This window comes from Nannospalax galili, unplaced genomic scaffold (assembly GCF_000622305.1).
Source record: "Nannospalax galili isolate Female #2095 unplaced genomic scaffold, S.galili_v1.0 scaffold856, whole genome shotgun sequence".
NCBI classification, from domain to species: domain Eukaryota; kingdom Metazoa; phylum Chordata; class Mammalia; order Rodentia; family Spalacidae; genus Nannospalax; species Nannospalax galili.
Genome location: NW_008339573.1, coordinates 689,845 through 699,554, shown reverse-complemented (window position 1 = coordinate 699,554; position 9,710 = coordinate 689,845). Strand labels below are relative to the sequence as shown.

Here is a 9,710-nt window from a genome sequence, read left to right as displayed (position 1 = left end):
CCCTCCTTTCCCTTCCCTTCCCCAGTGCAAAATAAATCTGTATCCCGCTGAGAATTCCATCTGAGCCTTGGTGCCTCATCCATCCGCTCGTGCCTTCCTCCATCTGCTCCTGCCTTCCTCCATCCACGCCTCCCGATCGCTCCGGCCCATTCTCTACCTATCAACTAGGATGTTGTCCTAGTTTGTTTCTTCATTGCTGTGACAAAACACTCTGACCAATACCAACTTGGGGAGGAAAGGGTTTATTCATTTTACAGCTCCCAGGTTGCAGTTCATCAGGGAGCCCAAGGTAGGAAACTCAGGGCAGGAACCTAGAAGCAGGAGCTGGAGCACAGGCCATAGAGGAATGCTGCTTACTGGCTTGCTCCCTTGGCCCCTGCTCAGCCTGCTTTCTTATGCTACACAGGCCCACCTGCCCAGGGGTGGCACCACCCACAATGGACTGGGCCCTCCCACATCACTCATCAAGAAGATGCCCTTCAGATATGGCCACAGGCCAGTCCAATAGAGGCAGTTCCCTGATTGAGACTCCCTCAACCCAAGTGTGTCAAGTTGACACTAAAGCTATCCAGCACAGATGTGATCATACAGAGAGACTTGTGTTTGACTCTGATCTGTCCCTTTTCAGCTGTAGCTGTACTATAGTTAGCCCCTCTGTGGCTTTGCAAAATGGAGGGCAGTAGCTCAGAGTGGCAGTGTACACTTGTAACCCTAGTATTTGGGAGGCTGACACAGGAAAATCCAGAGTTTGAGGACAGCTTGACTACATAATGAGACACTGTCTTAAGACAAATAAATAAATAATCTTTTTATCTGGCAGGGGAGATACCATGAAGATAGTTTTCCCAAGGCAAGGCTTAGCCATTGTTCTCTGGATATGCTTACCCCTGGGATTTCCCCAATGTGGGAAACTCAATTGCATAATTTGTGGTAGTTAGTGACTACATTCACACTCTCCTCTGAATAAAAAAATAAAGAAAAAACAAACAAACCAGGACCAGGCATGGTGGCGTACTCCTTTAACACCAGCACTCAGGGGGCAGAGGTAGGCAGATCTCTGTGAGTTCAAGGTCAGTCTGATCTACATAGTAAGTTCCAGATCACCTAAGGCTACACAGTGGGATTGTCTCCAAAAAGAAAAGGGGATGGGGATATAGCTCAGAGGTAGAGCACTCACCTAGCATGCTCAAGGCCCTGGGTTCAAGTACTAAAAAAAAAGGTCAATAGCTGGGCTTGGTGATGCACACCTTTAGTTCTAACACTAGAGGCAGAGGCAGGTAGATCTTTGTAAGTTCTAGGCCAGCAAGGGCTGTAGGGAGACCCTGTCTCAAAAGTGGGGGGCACAATAATTAGGGTCATTTCAGAAGGAATGAGTAAACCAACTGCATACAGATCTCAGTTATCTTTCTCTTGGCTGCCCCTGGGTACCACTGCATGCTAGTACCACAGGAAATGCTCTCTTGGCTACCAAGGGCATGGAGATGCTGCCCTCCCTTCCCCAGGAGCAGCCAGAGCCCTGAAACTTCCAGAACAGGGTGGTTGATCGCAAATCTGTGTTGTTCCTCCACATTCCAAAGGGGGAGATGGACAAATGCTTAGGTCTGGGAAGGGATGGGTTGGGCAGCAGGTGGGATGAGGCCTGATTTCTACTGCTTCACCCCAGAAGCCCTAAGGTACTGGATATTTGTCCTGCCTCATGCTGGCCAGGTTTGAAGGAGTAATTCTTGCTGGAGATTGATTTCAGGGACTTGCTTTCCCCTCCCCAGTCTCATCCTTGGTGATTTACAGGAATTATTTGGACGTAAGGGTTAATGGAAGTATGTTGCCAGTGTGTGGGTGAATTCATCACTGTCTCCTTGCATTCCAAGAGTGAATCTGTCTTTCAGGGTAAAATATCCTGGAGCAGCTTTCCAACATCTGAAAAATATAGGCTATCTTGGAAGGACAGGGTTGGGGGTGGTCTGAATAGGGATTTTGAAAACTTGGGGTGACTGCAGACTGCAATGTAGCTGTAGGGATTGGCTGGGAAGGCTTTTCCTTTTGTTTCTTTAATTATGGGGCAATGAGGCAGGGGTATTGACTTAGGTGGGGATGCTGTTGCTTAAGGCCTCCCCCATGCCCAACCACCAATTCAGCTCCTGCTATGAAAAATAGGTGTCCCCTGCAGTCCACTGCTTCGTATAGGGAGGGCTGCTTTTGCAGGAGCCAGAGGCAAGTGATGAAGGAGGTGGCAGATAGGGGGAGTTGTTTCATGGCATAATAGGGGAAGTCTTCCACTTTCACTCCACTCCCCCATTCTATTGGCACCATGTGTTCTGTTTTATTTTATTTATTTTTATTTTATGTGTTTTGCCTGCATGTATGTAAGTGCACCATGTGCATGCAATGCTCAGAGGAGGCCAGAAGAAGGTGTTGGACTCCCTGGAGCTGGAGTTACTGTCAGTTGTTAGCTACCATGTGGGTACTGGGGCTCGAACTTGGGTCCTCTACAAGATCAGCAAGTACTCTAAACTGTTGAGCCATCTCCCCAGCCACATGTTCTGTTTTTTTGTTTGTTTGTTTTTGTTTTGTATTTTAAAAACTTTAAATTATGTCTATGTTTTCATGGTTGTGTGTAGGTATGTGCATGTGAGTACAGGTGCCTGAAGAGGGGTCAGATCCCCCTGGAAATGGAGTTACAAGCAGCTGTGAGCCACCTGATGTGGGTGCTGGGAATGGAATTCAGATCCTCTGCAAGAGCAGTATGCATTGTTAACTGCTAAGCCATCTCTCCAGCACCCTCCACCCCACCCCTGTGTGTGTCCTGTTTTATCACTCAAGGAAGGAGTTGTTTTGAAAACACAAAGACCTAGTGCTAGAAGCCTGGAGGCAGAGGTAGGGGAACGTGGGGAGAGGAAGATAATTTTGCATGTGGGGGTGGAACTACTAAAACAGTGAGGAGAGCTGTCCCCTCCAACCTCACATATGCCAAGCCTTCCCCACAGGCTAAGTGATAATGTGTGTGTCTAAGCCTACATTTAGTGAGAGCACACACATGAAGCTTCAAGATGCTGAAAGGTAGAATGACTAGTGATACCGCATCTGTAGAGCCAACCCTGACTTCTCCAGGGGTTTATCTCTCCAATCCCGATCTTCATCTAACTAGCTTCTCACCATCTCCTCTCTTTTTCCCCTTCCAGCTGCCTTTATTTATAATGTAGCAAGATGGATTTAAATCAGAGTGCAGAAACAACTAGAACCAGGGAAGCAGGGAGAAAAGGGAACGGAGGCATGGATAGTCCTGGAGAGAAGGCAGCTCTGGGGATGAGCAATGAGCTGTAGAATCCCATAAGGCTTATGCAATGTAAGAACTAAAGACCTAGGAATTTGTGGGTCTCTCCGGTGCTTACAGACAAGGAGCTGGAAGCCCTTCTGGAAATAGCTATTATCTGCCAGTAGTAAATGTAACATGTCCCACTGACCCCAAGAGAGTTACTGGGAGGGCAGGATGTGCCCTGCTCTAACTCATGGCCAATATTTAGGGTTCAGAGGTGCCTTTAAGTATGTCTCAGCTTCTGCTCTCTTGGGCTCAGAGAAGGAAACTGGTTTTGTCACGTGGACCATGCCTTTTCTGCTGAGGCTGGGGGTATCTGCAGCTGGACACCCTGACTTAGAGCTCTTTGCCTACGTCTAGAGGCCACAGCATAGGGACTGGGGTGAAACAGCTTAGGTGTCCTCTGGTCAGGGTCACGTCTGTGTGCCTCTTGGGGATGTCCAGCTCCGATTCAGGATCTGGCAGTAAGATAAGGGGCTTCGAGGCCAGGCTCTGAAACTGCCTCCTGAGAGAAAGAACTGGGGCACTGTAGCTAGAATCCTTCCTTTCCCACCTCCAGCCCGCTTCAGTTAAGCTAAACAGCAGGAGGAGCTCCTGAGTCACCCCAGGAAAGGCTTCAAGGCCTTGGCTTACGAAATTTTGCCCATCCATCAGTCTGAAGGTGAGCAGGGCAGATGGTTCAAGAACTGGAAGCAATCTTTTTCTGGAAGGTAGAGACAGAGACTTGAGAGAAAATTGGCTTTTCTAACCTGTCATGGACTCCATGGGCTGGGGGAAGCTGATCTTTGTCTCTGAGAGATCAGTTTGTGTGGATATGATATAGCCAAGGCTGGCTCTGGCCTAGTTTGGGACAGTGAAACTTCTGACCCTTTGCCAGTCTCCAACAGTTGACCTCAGGCCATCTTAGAAGAGCTGAATATTTCAATATTCTTCAGAATTATTTCCAGATTAATCTGTGTTGCTATTTCCCATGCCCTGCTCACTAGGTTCTTCATGATGGGGGAAGAGGGGGATGTTTCTCTCTCTCTCTCTCTCTCTCTCTCTCTCTCTCTCTCTCTCTCTCAGATTTGACACAATTTTCTGTGACTTTATGTGGACTTGCTGGAGGGAGTCAGATGGGATTGGGCTGAGGCTGGGACTGCTGAGCAGGCTTGTGGGTGTGGCACATTCTGGAACCAGAGCACACATATTTGGGGCTTTCTGGGCAGCAGCTGCAGTGAAGTCCAGAAGGGGGAGGTTTCTCAATGACTCCCCAAGCCCATTTTCTTTCCAGTTGCCTTTCTCGGGCTTCTCACCACCCCCAAACACCTGACCCTCAGGAATTCCTTCTTCCTAATCAAAGGGCTGGTATGGTATTGATTTATGGGCCTAGCAAGGGTAAAATGCCTATGTCAGATTACACAGCCCAGAAGTAAAGCCTAGCCTTTTGGCAGAAGCCAAGGCAGGAGAACTGTGAGTTCAAGGCTAGCCTGGGCTACATAGTAGAGTCCTGTAGCTCAGCATGGTGGCTCACACTTACAATCCTAGCACTTGAGAGGCTGAGGCAAGAGGATCACTCATGAATTCGAGGCTAATCTGGTTTATATATTAAATTCTACACCAGCCTGGGCTAAAATACTGAACAACAAACAAAAAAGGTAATGGATTTTATCCATTCAGTTGTATCCCCTCCCATAGGCTGACATTCTGTATAGGGACAAACCTTTTTTCCATCTAAGATGGCCGCTCACCCTTTTCTACTGGTTGCTGAGCATTAGATAACTATCAGCCTGCTGGGAAACCTCAGGCTTCAGAGAAGTGATGGAGGGCAGAGGGCAAAGGCTCATTTCTGGTCTGAAAGTGAGTTGGAAGTTCACTAGTACTGCCCTACTAACTCCCCACTTCCACTGCAGAAGCCTTGTGTTCTCTCTGTCTCTCTTCCTCTCTGTGTCTGTGGATGTATATATGCTCATGTGTGCATGCTGCAGATCAACTCAGGACCTCATGTGCTTTACCACTGAAGTATATCCTAACCCCCAAAGTCTCCCTATTGCTTAGGGAACTGGGAATTTGAGCCAGTTGGTGATAGTGCTCTAGCATGTAACTTACTGAGTTGTTTGTCTGTCATCTCTCTGTTTTGATCTGATCTGATCCTCCAGCTTTGTCTCTTGAATGCTGGGATTACAAATATGAGCCACCAAGCCTGGCTTTTCAGTGTGTGAGAATGACATTTTTGGGAATGCTTTCTGTTACAAATAGGAATCTTGGGCTGGAGAGATGGCTCAGTGGTTAAGAATACTGGCTGAATCCAGTACCTTTGAATTCCAGTACCTACATGGTGGCTAATAACTATCCATAACTCCAGTTCCAGAGGATCCAGGGTGTCTGATACCCTCTTCTGTGCTCTGTGGGCTGGCCTCAAACATACAGAGATCTCTGTGAGATCAAGGCCAACCTGGTCTACATATCAAGAACCAGGCCAGCTAGAGATACGGGAAGACCTTGTCTCAAACAAACAAAAATCTAAAAGAAGTCACTTAACATGTGCCGGGCCTTCTGCAAATGTATGATATGTATAGTATTATTAAAACCTGGAAATATTCATATTATTTCCATTTCCAGCTAAGAAAACAGACAAAGAAGTGACTTCCCCAAGGTCATAGAGTCCTAGGAAGTAACTGAGCCAAGAGCTAAGTCTTGACTGTTTCTGTCCACTCCACCGCATACAAACAAGACACCATCTCTTAGCAGTACTGCTTCCCACAAGGGAATTACAAGAGAGTAGGTAGTGATGATAGCATCCCTCTGGCCTTTGAAAGAAGTGCCCTGGGCCATGTGTCTACTGTGCAGGGAGGCCCAGGCCCAGGGAGTAATGTGTCACTGCTGTCTTCTCACTCTCATGGTCTGAGCCTATGAAACAAACCCACAGCTTGAACACAGAACCTGAAACAGGCTGGGCAGGGAGAGGGGTTGCTGCTTGCTCAGTCTGCAGTCCCTGTCTCCCTGTCTCCCTCAGACATGCCCCCCACCCCAACCCTGGTGTCCTGTCTGGGGCTCCTGTCAGTCTCTGCTCTCTCCCAGAATCACTGTGAGTCTTGCAGGGCTGTGGTTGCCTTGGCAACATGATGGAAGCTCTTGAGGTTTTGTGGAACTAGAGGGATGTCGGGGGAGAAACCAGGCTCTGTTAGGATGTCGGTCACAAAAGGGAAGGAACGTCTTCAGTGTTCACTGTTGCTATCAGTTAGTCAGTTCTTCCCTGGATTTCAGGCCAGTTTCCTGGCCTCAGTGTCTTCTCCTGTATTTGCAGTAGTTTTGTTGGGGGAGGGGCATTTTGTGGTTGAGCCTGGGAGGAAAGAACCATCATGTATAGCTCTGTCCTTGCAGTTGACTTCCATTGTTACCAAGAGCTGCAGGACTTCTGTTTGTGCCCATGCCCTCGCCCTGCAGTCTTAATTGGTTTTATGAAGTTCAATGCCTGTGTTTTTTATAAAATAGGTAATTATGATGAAGGGAAGTCAGGCCCTCCTCTGCTGGACTTGGCAGGGCTTCCAGAATTGCTGACTCTTCAATCTGCACTAGACAGATTGATGGGACCAGGGTGGGCAGGGCAGCCAGGCCTGCAATGCTCACCATGCGAGGAGAGCAAATCTTCACCTTCCAGTCCCTCTTACGGAATCAGGAAGGAGGTATACTACTTGCATCTTGAACTCCCATGCTGTGCTCCCTTGTACTCCCATACTGTGAGGCAAGCACCTACTGGAGTACAAGGAGAGCAGGCAGCAGGGGCAGGAGATGTGACTATCTTTCCAGGGACGAGGGCAGCTGTCTTAGGCTTCCTAAGGGAATCCTACAAGAGGCAGCCTAGCTGTAGTTGTGTTCTGGTGAGAAATCAATCTTTGACATGGCTGGCTGACACCCTATGGAGCTGTTTCTTTTTCCCTCTCAGCCTTCTTCCCTTTCCCCCATAATCTCTGTCCAAAATATGGTTTATTTTCTCCATACTTCAGTCTTCATGACTAGCCTGTTCTGTTTCTCTCTTGGTGCTGTTCCTCAGTTCTAATCCTCCTCACCCCACCCCCAGCAGGAAAGAACTGACTGCTGCAGTGCAGGTCCACTGATTGCCTCATCACTGGCAGACAGAGACAGGACAGTGAGAGATGGAGAGGGGAAATACAGACATTTCATTGGCACAGGGGATGGCTTCCTGCCAACCCTCATGGACAGGAGGAACACTGGGGGGCAGAGGATTCCATGCCTTTCTCCGTGCCATCAACTACTACCCAGTATTGTGACTCACAGAGAAAGTGAAAGGTTGGCCCTGGTTCCTGGGCCAAACTGTGTGCCCTGCTCCTGCTAGTCCCCTGGGAAGGAGCTTTGACAGTTGACTGTAGTTTGCCCCTGGCTATAGTTACTATTTTTCCCCATATCCTCCTCCAAAAAGGGGCCAAAGTGGCTGGCCCATTTATGGAAGACAAACCTGTACTTTCGGACAGAGCCCAGTTACTAAGTATGGCTGGCTATGGGGCAGATGACCTTACAAAGACCTTTTCCTACTTAATATATTACCAACCTCCTTCCTCCACCAGCTTGCTAACTCTGAGGCCAACTCCCCAGGAGTTCCTTCCTCTTTAGAGTAAATCTAATCTTCAGGAAAGAAGGAAGGAGGGAGAGCTACCCAGATCAGAAGCTTGCATCCCCCTTACCCCCCTGCACTGACCAAGTCCTTTTTTTCCTCCCTCTTCTTCTCTTCCTCTGCCTCCATTTAATTAGTTAATGTCTGTAAAGGGGCAGGTGGTGGAAAAACCCTATACAAATGTTGAACGCAATTTCATTTCCAAGACTAACAAAGAATATATTTGCAGACTTGAGCAAAAGGTCACTCACTAGGCCTGCCTGGGACAGAGGAAGACTCCCCTCTCCACAGGGTTCAGAGGAAAGACATTTTTGTGAGGTGAGATAGGGGAAGGAGAGACCCTGTGGAGGCCACAGTGGGGGTCAGGTCATGGTGCCTGCCTCCTTGGTCCTTGAGCTGTGCATCTTCACGCCTCCTTCCTACTTGTATTAGTTATTTTTCTATTGCTGTGTGAAAAAAAAAACAATTTAAAGAAGGAAGTTTATTTTGGTTCACAATTTGAGGGAATATAGTCCATTATGAGAGGGAAGGCACAACAGTTGTTGCATGAAGGCACTGGTCACATTGCATCCACAGTCAGCCAGGAAGCAGAGAGGGACATTTGCTGGTATTAGCCCACTTTCTCCTTTTATTCAGTCCAGGACCTCAGCTGGTGGGATGATGATACCTACATTCAGGATTGGTCTTTTCCCAGTTAAACCTCTCTGGAAACACCCTTATAGACATGCCCAGTGGTGTGTCTCCTAGGTAATTCCAAATCTAGTCAAACTGACAATGAAGATTCACCATCATACCCCACCCCCAACACACAACTGACTTCCAGAGTGCCAGAAGCAGGACTATCCTGATTTCCAGAGCCCTCTCTGCAGGACCATCCATAGAGATTCTCCACAGGGGTTATGCTGATGTCTACAACAACTAATGCTTATGGAACATGTACTGGTGTTGGGCTGTGCTATTGGGCAGAGCTCCCTGGTTTGGGGACAGGTGCTACCTCTTTACTGTTGGAGTTTGTCCTCTGACAAAGGATCTTGAAACCTTAGGGAGGAGGTTATCACTAATTACCTCTGACCAATGACAGGAATTCCTGCTTTATGCCCTCCCAAACCCTTCTAGTGAGGATATTTCCTAAGCTTCTGAACTCTCCCGTCCTTTTCCTGAGAGATAACTTATCTAAATCCATTAGGAAAGAAGACTGGAGTCAAGCTGGGGTGCAGCTCAGTGGTAGAGCAATTGCTTAGCTTACAAGTGGTACTAGGGCTGGGGAGATGGCTTAGTGAGTAAAGTGCTTGCTGTGCAATAATGAAGATCTGAGTTGAGATCTGCAGTACCCATGTCGAAGCTGGGCATAGTGGTGCAGGTCTGTAACCCCAGTCCTGGGGAGGTAGAGACAGGTGGGTCCCTGGTCAGTCAGTCTAGTCAAAACAGCAAGCTCCAGCTTCAGTGAGAGACCCTGTCTCAAACAAATAAGGTAGAAAAGCAACTGAGAGACCAACTGGTCTTATATATGTAGGCATGGCTTAGTGCGCCCACACATATATGTACTCACATAACACATGCACACACACTTAAGAAAAAGAAGCAATGGGGCTGGAGAGATGCCTACTCTTGCAGAGAACCTGGGTTCAATTTTCAGCACCTACATGGCAGCTAACAACTGTCAGTAACTCCAGTTCCAGGGGATCTGACACATTCTTCTATCCTCCATGGGCATTGTATGACAAGGGCACACTTACATACATACAGGCCATACACTGGTACACATAAAATAAAAATAATAAAATA

At 47.9% G+C, this 9,710-nt stretch overlaps 1 pseudogene; it reads left to right on the top strand.

Moving 5' to 3' along the window:
* The first annotated feature begins 805 nt into the window (after nt 1-805).
* LOC115070603 lies at nt 806-956 on the top strand (annotated as a pseudogene).
* The last annotated feature ends 8,754 nt before the right edge of the window (nt 957-9,710 follow it).